Here is a 17,279-nt window from a genome sequence, read left to right as displayed (position 1 = left end):
ACCTTTCTGAAGGTAATTAAAAACAACAACAGTGAATAGGCAAACACATATTCCTGCAAGCCAGGAGATCTCATTGCCTGCATCAGATCCCCAGAGAGAGTGATTTCATTTTTAGTCAACAGCTTGTAAACTTTGAACCTAGGAGCTTCACAAGGGCCATTGTGATGTAGAGGTTAAGGTGTCGGCCTAGGACCTAGGACAGTTTCAAATCCCCACTCAGGCCATGGAAGCTTACTGGGTGACTTTGGGGTAGTCACACACTCTCCGCCCTGACCCCAACTAGTATTTGGATGGGAGACCTCCAAGGAATACCAGGGGCGTGACTCAGAGGCAGGCAATGGCAAACCACCTCTGCATGTCTCTTGCCTTGAAAATCCCACCAGGGATCGCCATAAGTCAGGTGTGACTTGACGGCAACCCCCTCCCCCCCAAATCCTTACAATACCTTCTATTAGAATCAGCCAAAATACTGCACAAACGTTTGAGTTGTCCAGCACTAATGATCAGAATGGATGTTGGGTAAACGGGGTGGAGGAAAATGTTCCAGGCTATAATGTTGAAGCCTGACATAATGCTGACATACATCACATACAGGGTATACTACAGTCTTGATTCATTAGTTGGAGCTGGTAAGTTGCACCATAACCTTCTGGAAGGACAAGGAAATAATGGCAATCTTCATTTGAAAATTTACAAACCAGTAGCTGTTCAAATGTCTCTAATACCAAAGAGAATACATGGATCTCTTAAAAGGCCAAGACCAGATGGGAAAACATGGTAGTCATTATATAAAGAAAACTGGTGATTAATAAACTCTACACAATGGAGTTTTCACATACAAGGTACCAAGCACTCAACTTCTCTAACATTACCCATGAATGTGAATTTTCCTGTTGAAGAGGCCTCTAGTTCGTGAAACCCTATGCCGTAATTAATCTGTTAGCTTTTAAGGTGCCACAAGACACGTACATTTTGTTTTGCTGTACCATGCTAATGCAAGTACTCTCTGTGCTCATTCCATTAAAATAACATTAACATTTGCTTATCTAATCCTGAAGTCTACGGTAGCATTTAAAAGCAAGGCCATAGTGACAGAATAATCAGGCAACAAATTTGTATCATGGAAATCAATAGGTTTCATTGTACCATGGAAACCAATAACTGGGATAGGACTGCAGCCTAAAGCTTTTGCTGCAATAATATCTTTAAAAAAAAATTCTGAGAAGCTGCAGTACTTGTCTCAAAATACCAAGTAATGTAAGTCTGTACTCTTTTTCGCATTAGGAATCATGTAATCTAAAACACTGAATTCTTTTTGTCACTGCAACCCACTTAGCTTCCCTATGGGTTTTGTATTCCTGGCCTTCCAGTACTGCAGCCCCCACTACAACATAAGCAAGCCAGTTGCTTGCAAGCATCTCAACACTGAAATAGTATTAACTATCCTTCGTAGAAAAGGTCAGTCCGGCACTAGTCAAAGGTCAATCTATTTTCAATGCTTGGAACTGTAAAAAAAAAAATCCCACCTCTCAAATTTCAGTCAATGTGGCAAAGTGTTTCTGTCTTTTCATGGCAACCAGGCTAAGGAATAAAGAAGAGAGACTGAAACTAGAAAATGAAAGATGAAGGCTTATCTTAATTTCCATACTGTGCAGCCTTAAGACCTTGAATAGAACATACAAAATATAGAATACAAGCAGGAACCTGCAAGGACTTGCAGGAGGAATCTCATCTCCCACCCCAGTACTTCCTCTTTCCCTTTCCTGAAAGTCCCCATAGACTTCCCTTTTCCTGCTTCCTTGCCTTAGGGTTGCCAGCTCCAGGTCAGGAAATTCCTGGAGGTTGGGGGTGACACCTTGGAAGGCGAGGTTGGGGGAGGGAAGTGACCTCAGCAGGGTATAATGCCATGAAGTCCACCCTCCAAAGCAGCCATTTTCTCCTGGGGAACTGATCTCTGTCATCTGGAGATCAGTTGTAATTCTAGGAGATCTCCAGCCCCCAACCTGGAGGTTGGCAACCCTAGTTCCCATGGAAGAAATAGCTGCTTTGGAGGGTGGAGTCTAAGACATACCCTTCTGAGGTCCCTCCCCTCCTCAAACCCCACCCTCCCCAGGCTCCACCCCCAAATCAAGTATTTCCTAACCTGGGATTGGTAACCCTATCTCCTTCCCACCCATCAGCCAACCTACCTTTATCTGCCCCTCTGTCATAAGCTTTCCCTCTCCCCCCACCCGGTAGCCTCTACCTAAGAAAACTGTGGTCCAGTTGTGTGGTGCCGCCCAGTGGGCCAGGCCCACTTGTATGGTAGAGAACCCTTAAGGACTTGTGGGGTGGCACCCTACTTTCCCCTCTATCCCCTTCCCACACCGTATCCTCTTTCCCACCTTGTCAATTCTGATATCCTCCCCCCTTTCCCTGTCTCCTTCTCTCCTTCTCAGCCATTCGCCAACCTACCTTTTCACTGCCTCCCATCTTCAGCTATATTTATTATTCATTTATACCCTGCCTGTCTCCACAGTGAGGACTAAAGCAGCTTACATTTTTTCTCCTCTCCTCGATAGCCGCCCAACGATGCTGTGTGCTAAGTTAGGCTGAAAGTATGTGACTGGTCCATAATCACCTAGTGAGCATCCATAGCAAGATAGGGATTTGAACCTGGGTCTCCCAGACCCTAGCCTGAAGCTTTACCTGCTACACCACATTGGCTTTCATAGGGTGGCTGCTGTTGAACAGTAGCAAGCTGCTAGGCCTAAGTTTGCCAACCTTGAGGTGGGACCTGGCTAGCTCCCAGAATTACAATTGAACTCCAGATGACAGAGATCTGTCCTCCTAGAGAAAATGGCAGCTTTGAAGGGTGGACGTTATGACATTATATCTGGCTGAGGCCTCTTCCCTCCCCAAAACCTGTCCTGTTCAGACTTCTCCACAAAATTTCCAGGAATTTCCCAACCTGGAGCTGGCAATCCTAGGGCCCAGGTCTGGCCCTGATGAGTCCTTGCTCAAAGGCTAAAATATACCTGGGAAGGTGCTTGCCTTACAACGGCCACTGAGGGTCTTCCGTTTTTTAAAGCTACAGGTACACTTTTAGCATTTTGGAGTTTGTAAACCACCCAAGGGTGGGTTGTTTTTTTTTGTTTTTTTTTTTTAAGATTTCAGATTTTCCCACAAACCTGGGGCCCTTTTCAGGTTTGTAGAAAGATCTGTCTTGCCCATTCATAGCTCCAGTCACTGGATTTCCGTATCCTCAGATTTGGCCAGCTTTGCTATTAGTATATGTGTATGTGTAAAGTGCAATTAAGTTGCAGCCAAATTATGGCAACCTCTTATGAGGTTTTCAAGGCAAGAGACTAACAGAGGTGGGTTTGCCAGTGCCTTCCTCTGCATAGCAACCCTGGTATTCCTTGGTGGTTTCCAGGGCTAACCTTACTTATCTTCCAAGATCTGACAAGATCAGGCTATACCATGCTGCCTTCCCTCCTTTATTAGTATATAGATGATGTTTATTGAAAATAATTGGAAGGGAAGGTATAACTCAATCTCATCAGAACTCGGAAGTTAAGCATGGTCGGTATTTGGAAGGGAGACCACCAAAGAAGACTTTGCAGAGGAAGGCAATGGCAAACCACCTCTGCTTCTCACTTGTCTTGAAAGCCTCTTGCTGGGGTGCCAAAAGTCGGCTGTGACTTGACGGAACTACACACACATATTGAAAATATATTGTCAAGTATGATGAACACGATCAATAGGGGGTAAAGGATTTGGAAGTTAGTGGCCCCGTGTCAGGCTTAAGAGCAGGTTTCGCACATGTTGAGCTGGTGTAGCATCACAGTGTCTGAGAGAATAAGCTTTGATCTGGGCTGTCCCTGTGTAAAATTTTAACTCTGCCACAAATTATGTTGTTGATTTTATGATTTTATCGTATTTTTTTTCTTTGTGAGCTGCCTCAAGCAGGTCTCTGGAGAAGCAGTGAATATCTTTTCTGAATAAACAAATATGTTTGGGCAAGACTTTCAGCTTCAAATCTCTATCTGTAATATGGACAATATAATAATGCATGCACCACGGTCTTGGAGTTAGGATTGATAGCTCAATGAAAACATTGACTTGGTGTGTTGCAGCAGTGAAAAAGGCAAATTCTGTTATTAGGAGAAGGATTTAAAATAATATAGCTAGTATAACAAAGCATATAGATGTATGATGCAGCTGCACTTGGAATGCTGTGCACAATTCTGGCCATTGTATCTGAAATACAATGCTACAATATTGTTGTGCTGGAAAAGGAGCAGTAAAGGACAAGAAAATGATTGGCACTAGGGTTACTAACCTCAAGGTGGGGCCTGGAGTTCTGAAATTAAAATTTACCACCAGACCACAGAGATCAGTTTGCTTGTATGGTAGCTCTGACATGGACTGTATGTTATCACATCCCCACTTACCTCCCCACCCCGCACCCCACTCCACTGTCTGCAGACTCCACCCCAAAATCTCCAGGAATTTTCCAAGCTGGGGTTGTTAACCATATGAGCACCTTCCCTATAAGGAAGGGCTAACTGGGTCTCATAAATTTAGGGAAAAGATTATTAAGGGGGGCTTTACAGAGGTTTATAAAACTATGTAAGGGGTGAAGAAAGTGGATAAAGAGAACTTTTCCTCCTTCATATAATTCTAAACCTCTTGAGCACCAAATGAAGTTGATGGGAAGTAGATTCAGGGGAGGCAAAGGCCATTTATGCATGGAGGTTTGCCTTGGATTTGCCGCTCTCTAGATGCACTTTTTTCCGATCCAAATTCTCAAAACTCGGCATGAGGGCTTATTTTTGAATTTTGAGTATTTGGATGGGGAAAATGTGCTTTTAGAGAGCAGCAAATCCAAGGCAAAACTTCCCATGCATAAATGGCCAAAGTAATCCTTCACTCAAAAAGTAAATTAAGTTGTAGAATTTACTGCCACAGTGTGTTGCGATGGCCACTAGTTAGGTTTAAAAAGGTATTCGACAAATTCATAGAATATAGATGTGAAAGACTTATAAACGCCTCCTTAAGGGTAACAGGTTGGTCAAAGACAAAACCATGAAGTGCTGAGATGTGAAGCCTCACAACCCCTGGGTAACACTACCACCTTAACTAACCTGCCAGCCAGAGACCAAGGGATTGATATTTACAACGTGAGTTCCAGAAAACAGTTATTCTGGTAGCTTCAGCAAATATGGGCTAAAGTACTGGATTCAGATTGATGTCCCAAAACCCATGAACACCACAAAATATAATTAAAGTGGTTTATTAAAAGAATGTGCATGAATATACAACATAAAAGCAGTGAACAGTGAGGCTAAAATAATAAAGCTAAATATATAACCTAAGCACATTTATAAGCATTGGTTCTAAAACCAGATGTTATCTGGCAAGACTGAGTCCAACTGAGTTTCAAAGTCCAAAATAGGTGTTTTGGTCAATCTTGCCCACCCAGAATCAAGAGGTATCCCAAAGTTAGATGTAATCCAGACAAAGGACAAAACTACAATGAAAGAGCATTCCTTTATGCCCAGTGACTGCATTGGCATGTCTCTAGTTGACCAATCAAATGTATAGCCAATGATGTAACTTGACCAATCAATTGTATTGCTAACCAGGTGACCTAACCGTAATGAGACCACAGGGCCTAATTAAGCAAGCACCTTCCCCCACCCATGGGTCCTTGCACTAATGAGATGGAATGTGTAGGCCAAACTCCCTCCTGGATTCCTTGGCCTTGAAACTACTAGGCCTAGTGGTCTTACCATCCTCCTTATCTCACTCTTTGAAGTTGCAATCCCTTTGACCTCTGGTTCTCAGAGAGAGAAGCCTCCATGATTTTTACTAGGCCTCCACCTGAACTAATGTTTCTGAATAGATAAGAGACTGCTTTATGAGTTAGTCTCTTGACAATAGATCCATCAATGGCTATTAGTCACAATGACTAAGTGGAATATTCATGGTCAGAGGGAGTGAGCCCTCAATACCAGTGCTGGAGGGCAACAAGAGGGGAAGACTTTGGCCTTGGTATCTCAATTGTAGACCTTCTGAGGGTGTCTGGTTGGCCACTGTGTAAAATAGGGTGCGTCCCTAGCTTCAGTCTAGTAGAGATGCTCTTATAGACATATAACACATTGCTCTCTTTGACTTCTTGGCCTTCAACTGAGTACATCCTCAACGAATGATGTTAGGTGATTCCTTTAGCCCTACTGGCATCCCTAGTTGGGCCTGGTTCGTACATACAGGTGGTAATGAAGTAGTAGAATAGTGAGGTGGGGCATTGGACTGTATTCACTTCAGATTGCAGGGACAGGATTCTAGTTTTGAATGTGCCTTCATATGAAAAACCTCACGCAACTAGAAATTTAGCATTGCAAGGAAAGAGAGGGATTCTATCTCCTAATTTTGAGTGTGATGCCAGTGTCCTATTAGCAGGGAATTTTAAATAGTGAGCATTCCAAAATACAGTTCTACACTGCATTCTAAAGTCTATTTTAGTCTAAAGTCTTCCTCAGGTCTCTACAATCTCATTGTCCTGCATGGGTGGCCCAGGTTTTAGCCTTTAAGGTTAAGATTCCTTTTCTGCTCTATATTGCAGAACTGTTGCAAGGACATATGAGGGGAAGAGACCAGATAACCACTCCAGGCTCCATGGATGAAGGATGGAATAAAAATGTAATCAATAAACAACGGTTCTCTGATGCACTTGGCTTTTGCACTGGTAATTCTTTTACCATATGGTGCCATCTTGTGGTTTTTCTGTGGAAACAACAAAAAGCTTAATGGCTAGTAAAAGGCAAACTCTTAGGGTGGATCTAGTTCTTCCTAACCTCTTGTACTGAAGGGAATGCTTTTAACCCTGTGTCTGCTGATTCTAACCTGCAAATGTCCCAGGAGGTTTTTCATAGGCAGGGTTCCCCCCCCCCCATCACTCCAAAAAAAACACAGGGTGGCTGGTCTAGAGGTACTTTTCCAGGGGAGAATCAGTGAACAAGAGAATGATTAAGTACCCCCCTCCTGCTGCTGTCTGCAGTTCTCCCCTATACATAGCCTTCACAGTTGTTCAAATTAATGGGACTTTCAGAAGATGTATGGGCAAAGATAATTTTGTCGTTCCTCCGTTAAGGTGGAACTAGATTAGAGGATTGTACCCATATTACATTGCTGTACGGTCAGTGGTCCACAAAGGTAGGAGCAGGATTTGCACCCATTATCTCCTCCCCTACCTTTAAGCACTTTTAGCATAACTCGTAAGAGTTATTATGCACTTGCAAAACATACATGTGGCAGACTCTGTCCATACCATTGAGGATCATGTGCACAGTCAATAAAAGTGTAGCCTGTACATGCATAGGTTCTTCCACAAGTTATGCTGAATGTAATGTTATACAGTTCTGGTATGAAAGGTATGTGACTGTCACCAAAAGCAGGAGATGTGTTTCATTTCTTCCCTGTTTCTTCCTTACTACCTCAAATATCTAGCATGTCCTGCCTCCACAATCCTGAAAAATACCTTTTCATTTACTATTTCTATATTAGTTGTGCCCATTTTGATGTATCTGCTTGCTTGGATTGCCTAATGTCTAGAACACAAGAAAGGCCATGCTGGATCAAACCAAGGTCCATCAAGTCCAGCAGTCTGTTCACACAGTGGCCAACCAGGTGCCTCTAGGAAGCCACAAACAAGACGACTGCAGCAGCACCATCCTGCCTGTATTCCAAAGCACCTAATAGGCATGCTCCTCTGATCCTGGGGAGAATATGTATGCATCATGACTAATATAGATTTTTACTAGTAGCCATGAATACCCCTCTCCCCCATGAACATGTCATGCACCCACTCTGCAAGCAGGAAGTTCAATAGCTTGTAAAACAGACAAGTGTTTTTTTCTTTGTGTAAAATTTGGCTGGCAGGAACCCTAGGAGACAGGATTTAATCCCAATTAAATGGTGAGGGGGGGTTGCAGGTAGGATTATATATTTCCCATTGAAACCGAATAGACTTTATTTATATCATTTTATACCCTACCTTTCTCCCCAGTAGGGACCCACAGCAGCTTACATCATTCTCCTCCATTTTATTCTTACAACAACCCTGTGAGATAGGTTAGGCTGAGAATGTGTGACTGTCCCAAGATCACACAGCAAGTGTTCCTGGCAGAGTGGGAATTCGATCTTGGGTCTCTCAGATCTTAGTTTAACATTGTAAGCACTACACCACACCGGCTCTCCAGAGTGAATCAAATAAAACAGCTTTAATAATGAATTCAACAAAACTGAATCTACAACTGACACTACTGTCAGTGTCAGTCTTCAGCACTGGGGCTATTTACCACAATGATGACTGGCATTTTTACCAGTGCATGTGTAAAGGCTGAAGTCCAAAGAGATCTAGGACTATCTCCAGCAGGGCTTTTAATTTCTGAACAAGAAACCCTTCTCCTAAAACTCTTTTACAATTTAAGGGGAATTGTAAAAGCTGCTTGGGATCTGGTTTATCAGAGAGGTGGACCTTGCTGCACCCCGTCACAACTCTTAAAAGTTTAACTTAAGCACTCCTAAACAAATTTACTCTGCAGTAAATATAATTGATTTTAGTTGAAGCATATCCTAAATAAGTGTGCTTAACAGCATTAAGAACACAACAGTGCCATCCTAAGAAGATTTACACCCTTCTAAATCCACTGAAGTCAATGGGCTTTGAAGGGTATAATTCTATTTAGAATGGTACTGATAGTCTTCTTAATACAAGGGTGATCACTCCATAATAAATCCCAGGTTTTTCCTCGCTGAAGCTCCTCTGCACATCTCTTTCTTATAGACTTGCACATGTGGTGAGTTCAGAGGCAGATTTCATGATGGATTTTTAAAAACAAGCACTTCTCAGTAGCAGGGATGTGTGGGTTTTCAAACCCCCGCCCATCCTGAGGTCAACCAATTGAGCTGAAAAAGGGAAATCCATATACTCAGCATGTAATTCTGTTCCCATCCCCTCTAAATAGAATAGGTCAATTATGATTTTACATAATTGCAAAATTATAATTTTACAAAAGGCATAGTGGCCATTTAGCAATGGCTTCTCTGTGAAAGAATTTATTAACCTCAGGAAAACATACAATGCTGCTTTGTGTTGTAATGAGGGAAGATGCTTTCCAAAACTTCCTTTCTCATTAAGTGTTTCCAATTCTGGTTCCTCATCACACTGAACAATCAAGTGACTCCAACGATTGCAGTGGCTTTTGCAATAGCATCACTTACCGCAAAGCAGCAGATACTAGTACTGTAACATTGTAACACTGCATACATGTGAGCTGATCTTTATTCAAAGGAAGGACTGCAAATGGCCAACCTTTGGTATTAGGATAAAAGTTCACCAGTACACTGCCTGAAGAAAAAACATCAACTGGAAATCTTGTTGAATACCTTATAACTACAACACAAAGGGCTAGAAGCTTTTTTTTTTTTTTTTTAAAGAAAGCTGGGAGCTAGTATATTGTTGCAACAGATTTTTCTAATGCTACAGAGATCTAAAAGAGATCTCTGGTGCAGCGGGAAGAAATGATGGCCACAGAGAGCTGATACAAGGAAAATATGGGGGAAACTGTGTGGATGCTCCGTTGCAGCAACAAGAGCTACACAGAGAACCGTCTCCACGTGAAAGCAGCCCAGATCTGTTACAGGTACGGTATTGACGTTATTTTGTACATTGTACCAGCCCAAGGACTCTTATTTAAACATGTCTGCTGTGAGATACTCATACCATTTAAAAAAAAAGAAACGCAGGAAAAATGATAGATCTGCAGATCTGCTTCTAGTTAGAATTGTAATCGATTCCTTTAGGAAATAAATCTGGACTGACAGCTATAGTTTCCTAGAAAGTGTAACTTACATAAAAAAACAAATAAATATCAAATTCCTTTCTTGATTACCTGTTTTGTATTCATTCCACATGTAGATTTTAGTAAGTGATGATTCTGACAACACTTGAAAGCTTTCCTTTTGTGTCTTGTACCAACTGCTGAATCTGATCAGGATTGGAAAACTTTTGTTCCAAGGGTGAAGTCATGTGAAAATCACTGCTTATGAGTGGCATCTACTCATTGAGATTACGCCTGCAATCCTAAACACATTTAGGAGTGAGTTCAATGGGATTTGCTTCTGAGTATACATATTTAGGATTGCACTGTAAGTCTCTGTTTCCATGACTGGAAAAAATAGTTCCATGTACAGCAGCTATACTGCCATGATTTTGAACAGGATTAAAAAAACAGATTTCTGTAATAAAGAGTTTATTCTAATTTTAAACCTGTTTGGTTTCTCATTCCCTGCCCCCAATAAATGCCACCTTATATGAGTTTAATTTTTTTTTAACTTAGCATGTGTATAGCATTTTCAGAGTTCCCAGCACTTCACAATATTTCTTACAAAAGCCTTATTAAGTAGCCCAGCACTTTTATCTCCATATTGTAGATTTGGGGTTCAGATCGAGGGGCTACAGCAGGGATGGGGAACCTCAGGCCTGGTGGCCGTATGCGGCCCCCGAGGACATTTTTTGTGGCCCTTGGGAGCTCCCGGGCCCTGCCGCGGAGGCATGGTGCAGGGCAGCCCTCCCTGAGGGTGTTCCTGGGGCCACGGCTTGCAGGGGCGCTGCAGTGCCCTTTGGACCTCCTCTCACAGACTGACAGCTGTTGGTCGGCGAGAGGAGGGGGAGGGACGCTTCCCCCAAGGCTGCCCTCTATAGCCGCAGCATGCAGGAGCACCCGGGCACACTGTAAGCCCCTCTCGCTGCCTGTCGGCTGTTGAGCATCAAGGGGGGGGGGGGAAAGAGGCCTGCGGCTCCTGGCGGCAGAGCATGCGTGCAGGAACCGATCGGGCTTCGGGGGGCCTTTTGTGGACTCTGTGGGGGAAGGGCATGGATCCTGGGGCCAGGTCGCATGGGGCCGGCGGGTGTGTGTGTGTGGGGGAAGGCTTTTCTCTTTCTGTCTCTTTCTTTGTCTCTCTCCGTCCTTTTCTTTCTCTCCCTCTTTCCATTTCTTTCTCCCTCTCTCCCTTTTCCTCTTTCTCTGTTTTCCTTCCTTCCTCCCTTGCTGATCGACCGCGGGCTGCACCCCCCTGGTGCTTCGTTTGCTCGGGCCCACAGCTGGCTGCCCTCCCGCCCAGGAGGGGGGAGGACTGGGGGAGCGGGGGCGCCCTCCAGGCCTTCTCTGTGTGGCCTCCCCTGGGGTTGCCAACCTCCAGGTGGTGGCTGGAGACCTGGCAACCCTAGCCTCTCCTCCCCCACCGGGAGATCTATACCTGGTATGGCCCCCGAATGATGTTATAAATGTGCAAATGGCCCTTGGCAGGAAAAAGGTTCCCCACCCCTGGGCTACAGTTTGCCTATAGATTGTCATTGTCAATATTTTTTTTAAGTTCTTGCTGCGTTGTTCATTGTATGTATTTTACTGTTTTTTTAATTGGATTGTTCTCCTCTTTACTAATCTACCGTAGTGCATTCTCTAAATCTGTAATACAGTTTTATTGCATTGTTTGTTTTATGTATTATTTTTTCCTGAAAACTGGAATTTGCCTTGAGTCTCAGCAAGAAAGGCAGACTATAAATGAAGTAAATAAATAAGAGAAGAGCACATTGTCTTAGTGACTACATTGCATTGTACCAACTGTTCTGTCATTGTCTGGAGCTATACTTTTGTATATCCAACCAACAATAACATAAGAAGTGTAAGAACTTATACTACATTATGTTTTTGTAGAAGTCATTTGATAAATAGGATCTTAGTCCCGATGGAAGTTTCATAACTGATCTGAGTTCCATATTAGGAACCAGATGTGGTTTGTAGGATGGCCAACAGGACTGGAGAAAAATTTCCTTTGACAAAATCTTAATGCATGCAAATGGACAGCTGAAGCTTTTCATGGCGTAGAGGTAAATAATATCACCTCGTAAATAGCATCCTATTAAGCCTTCTCCAGGAAGCTGGCAACCCTAGCTGTTTGATATTACGGTATAGATGTCTAATTCCTACAGAATGAAACAGGTTATTACAAAGAATAATTACTGTTCTTTGTGCTGCTTAAGTCTTGAGCTTCTGGTTGATTTAATCATAACAAACAGGATTAAAATGAAATTCAATGGTATCAACTCTGCTTTATTATAATAGGCACCCTCCAACTTTCCTGCTTGGTAATTGTGATCCAGCAGCAATTAAGTCACTCCCAAGTGATGATGGTTAGTTCAATGTCATGCCCAAATAGCATCCAAACCCAGAAATGTTAGAGCAGGTGTTTAACTTTAATATTTTGGTCAGTCCCACTGCATTTAAGGCAAGAATAGAATGAAACCAACCAAAGCCTGTCTTGAAAAAAGATGGTCACTCTTGGTTTGCCTCCCCTGCTCTCAGTAATCATTGTGCTTTACACAAATGTAGGGAGAAATGTGACCCCACAAGTGGTGCTTTCCAGTCTGTATGAAAAATTTGTCTTGCACAGGGACAGAACTCCTATTACTCAGTTTGCTGGATGTAAAAGGTGGCTGATATGTAAGCAACTGGGCTCAGCAGAGTTTGATCAATATGCTTGTGCGCTAGAGCACAACTGAATTATTTTTAAATTGTACCAAATGTTTAATGGTTCCAATGCAGTGCACAGCAGCAGCACAATAACAAGCAGAAAATGAAATTTGACTATAAAGTGGCCACAGGGATGGTATCTAAAGGGAGTGGCGGCTACCCAGCAAAGAATGAAAGAGCCTCAGTCTGAAAGGTTTGCACACCGAGTCTTCAAGCCTCTGCTAGCAGCCACTAGAAGTGTTCAGCCAGCTGTGGAGAGCTACACCCGTGTATTAGAGTCCCACTTGACAAACAGCTATCTATATTATGGCCAGTATATGGGACTCACATGCCAAAGAAAGATCATTTCCAGCCATAACCCTATGATGACTGTCATGTTTTAACCCAATATAAGGATCGATGTACAGTCAGAAAAATGTTTACATATATAATTGTTGTGAGTTGAGTAAAGAAAAGTATTTCTAGATTTTGGCAGGGCGTGGTGCCCAATATGTGAGGCCAATTTCCCCTCTTTCTTTCCCCCTCGTTTTCTTTTTCTGTACCCCAATATATAAAAATAAAGATTATTTTTTAAAAATCATAACAAAACAAATCACTTAGCTGGCTGTTACCATGTATCTATAATAATAAAAGAATCTCCATGTCTATCCGTCTGTCCATTTGCAGCAGGCATAACGTATCAGAAAATAAAACCAGGAATCTCAAAAATCGCCACCAGCTTCAAGACAACAAAAGTTTAAATTTGGGTTTTTTTTGCTATAGCACACTAATAGGGCTGCCCCTTTACAAGATCTGGCTATGCAGGCAAAACTATGGAGCCGGGTGTAACTAAAGAGGGAAACCATAGACTGCTGGAGATAACAACTTTGTTAAGAGACTACATCCTGGAAATGACTGTAGCTTGTCCTGCCTTGCTCCAATGCTGGCTCGGCTGATGGGTGTAGCAGGATCTGAAAAGCAAGTGTTTTCCCCAGCCTCCTAGTAAATGTGCAGAAAGGCCCAGCTGACCTAGAGTCAGAGCAACTGCTGTTCAATGTGCTCTACCTTCCCTGCACCTCTAGTGGCTGCAGTGCAGAACTGCATCAAAACTGAAAAAATGCATGCCATTAATGCAGTACGACGCTGGCTACAGGGGCCCTCCAGTTGACTTAGGCTCCAGGATTTCCCTCCCAGTCCCCCCTCTCGGCAGGCCTGACTTTAAGAGCCAGAACAATTTTTAATTATGGCCAAAATCACAGGTGCATTTCAAAGTGTTTTAGTTATTGTGGGGTGGGGGTGGGGAGTTACCTCCCCAAGTATATGACCAATTTTACCTTACCTTCCCCCCAGTTTGCATATCCCCACACTCCTTACAGCTAGTACAGAAGACATCCACATCTGCCATCTGTGATGCTGCCCCATCTAGGTAAAGGTCCCCTGTGCAAGCACCGGGTCATTCTTGACCCATGGGGTGACGTCACATCCCGACGTTTACTAGGCAGGTGGTTTGCCAGTGCCTTCCCCAGTCATCTTCCCTTTCCCCCCAGCAAGCTGGGTCCTCATTTCACCGACCTCGGAAGGATGGAAGGCTGAGTCAACCTTGAGCCGGCTACCTGAAACCGACTTCCCCATACTGTCCTGGAAAACAGATTCAATACTTTTTCTAAAAAAAATCTAGAATAATGGAAGAGAGACTCAAAAGTGCCCTGCTCCCTATAAACAGCATGAAAGTAATCTATGAGTCTTGAACTGGAGAGAAAGAAAGGGCTTTTCTAAGAGCTCAAACGTCATCTGGGCTAAAGTGTACCCAAGGAATATTTGCTGAAGTAATGCCGATGCAAGGTGAGGGAGCATTTAGGAGGAGAAACAGAAGATATGCAGAAGTTATTCCCCTGTAGCCCCTGGGCAATTTTTACTGCATTTTAGCTTAATTGCTGGTCTTAAAGCAAAGCTGTGGGAAGGATTGCAGGGAGAGGGTGTGGCCACGCCTACCAGTTTTGCCCTGCAAACCCCCATCCCTGCATTAGTGTAACAAGGCAGATATAGGATTGGAATCTCCATGTTTACCTCAATGTGTGTAGTTTGACCCTTCAGGTGCCAAGAGAACAGACTATTTGGAAAACCTTGCGATTTGTAGTTTTATGTTATTTGCAGATTGGTAATTCTCCTTGCACTGGCTGCTTCCCTGTTCACCTTGCATTTTTGAAAATCAACAGATATTACAAGAAGTATTAGCATTTCTTCAGTCTCTTTCTCATCTACAAGGCAACTAAAGTCTGTTGTCCTAGTCCAAGAATGTTTTTCAACATGGAGAAACAAGGAATTGTAAAAGTGTCATTCTAATGTTGCAATTCCAAATGCATTCCAATCTGTAGATACTGTTAAATAAAATATGCTACATTAATATTAATAAAATTAATAATGTATTAGCATTAAAGATTATGTCTGAGTGCCTTGCAGCATTGTAAGGTCTACCTGTTCAGTCTGGTCTTGAGACTGAGGATTACCACTGCTTGGAGGGAAAAAAGTCCTGTCCCTTTAATAGAGGGTTAACAGGCTGTTATTTACCAGAAGCTATTATTTACCTCCATCCTGTGAAAAGCTTCAGCTGGCCATTTCTACACATTCAGCCTTCATTAAAGTCCCTCCCCTCCCCAAACCCCGCCCTCCTCAAACTCCGCCCCCAAAACCTCCCAACCCTTTTTACATCAGCAGCTGATGTGGAACTTCTTGTATGTTGGCAATTTATGGAGCAGTCCTAAGCAAGTCTACCCAGAAATCTCATCTTATTCAATGGGGCTCACCTCCAAGAAAGTACCCTTCAGATGGCACAGTTAATTTGCTGGAGGTTCTTCTGCTTTCATTACCCTCCCTAAGCGTGGGTAGTGGTACAAATCCACATAAATAATTTGCTTAGCATAAAGGCAGCCCACTTTTTTTTGGCCCCAGCAAGATGGTTGCTGATGTGGTGCAACTTAGGCAGAATCCTAAAGGTTAACAAAGTTATTGTGGGGTAAGCTTTCCCAATAAACCCCTTTGATTCCGGGTTTTTGTTTGGGTGCTGTAACTGACCGATATGGCTGCTCTTCAGAAAACATGCTCTTCCAACAGCAGAAAGCCAGTTCAGTTATAAAGTTGCAATAGTACACAAGGCATAAAGGGCTCCAGCTGCTCCCTTCAACACTAGTGTGGCACTGCCACTAATCATAGTGCCCCATCCAGTAGTGCGATTTAGTCAGCGCTGGACTACGAATCAGGAGACCTGTTTAAGTCCCCATCCTGCTCCAAAGCTTGCTGGGTGATCCTGGCTAGTCACCGAGCTGGAGAAGGGAGACCCATGTATTCTAATAAGAACATAAGAAAGGCCCTGCTGGATCAGACCAAGGCCCATCAAGTCCAGCAGTCTGTTCACACAGTGGCCAACTAGGAAGCCCACGACTGCAGCAGCACCATCCAGCCTGTGTTCCACAGCACCCAAGATAATAGGAATGCTCCTCTGATACTAGAGAGAATAGGTATGCAGCATGACCAGTATCCATTCTAACTAATAGCCATTAATACCCCTCTCCTCCATGAATATGTCCACTCCCCTCTTATAAAGCCTTCCAAGTTGGCAGCCATCACCACATCCTGGGGCAGGGAGTTCCACAATTTAACTATGCTTTGTGTGAAAAAATACTTCCTTTCTTCTGTTTTGAATCTCTCACCCTCCAGCTGTCCTGAGCTCCTTGAAGAAACAGTGAGATTTTAAAAATGCACTAAACAGACTGAGACAATGACACTGCAATGGCATGTTATATCATGGGCCAACCAGGTGACAGTGCTAACATGCCATCAACCATCTAGTTAGCCAGCAATCGGTGGCTATCGTAGCTTAATTGTCGAGCCAAGGGGAAATCATGTGGCAAACAGTATAACTATCTACCCACTAGATCTCTCTAGTCCAGTCATGTGGTTAATTTGCATACTATCTAACACTATCCATAAGAAAGATGCAATATCAAGACTCTGCTATCCCTAGACCTTTGTCTTATACAACACTGGCTAATAGTGCCATGTTTAGCTTGTCTGGGGACTCCAAAATGATTGTGGAATGGGCTAAATTGAAGAATCTAGTTAAGGTGATCAAGCTGGTTGACATAACCCTGGTACTGTAAGTCCTTACCAGCATGCTGCGAATGCAGCCTGCAAAGAGTAGTTAACAAGGTGAGCTTAAAGAATGGGTTGCATAAATGTTGGCCATATCATTAAATGCTTTGGATTTTCTTCCTTGAATATTGGACTGGATCTTAATGTGAATCAGTCTCAGTTCTTCTGTTTGTATATAAATTGGCCTGATGGATGTACACCACATGCATCTGATGAAGAGACTTCTGACTTTAGAAAGTTTACACTGGAATAAATCTTGTTAATCTTAAGTGCCAGCTAACTCCTATCTCATTCTGCTGCCACAGACTAACGAGGTTACCCATCTAGAAATATATTCCTTGAAGAATTTTTTTGGGGGAGGGGGGCTGGGTAAGGAATAAACCAGATGGTCTAACAAAGGAATTTAGTGGTATAATTGCCTTTAGAGTGGTTTAGCTGTATGCTTGTACAGGATTATCCCTTTACAACCCAAAAGTAAACAGCTGAAGCGATATTATAACAAGACTGGTCATCCAGTTGTTTTGGGTAAAAATGCATGGTATCTGGAAGTTAGCAGGCGCTACAGCACAA

The sequence above is a fragment of the Euleptes europaea genome, chromosome 2, assembly GCF_029931775.1.
Source record: "Euleptes europaea isolate rEulEur1 chromosome 2, rEulEur1.hap1, whole genome shotgun sequence".
Taxonomy (NCBI): Eukaryota; Metazoa; Chordata; class Lepidosauria; order Squamata; family Sphaerodactylidae; genus Euleptes; species Euleptes europaea.
This window is presented reverse-complemented; position numbering follows the sequence as displayed.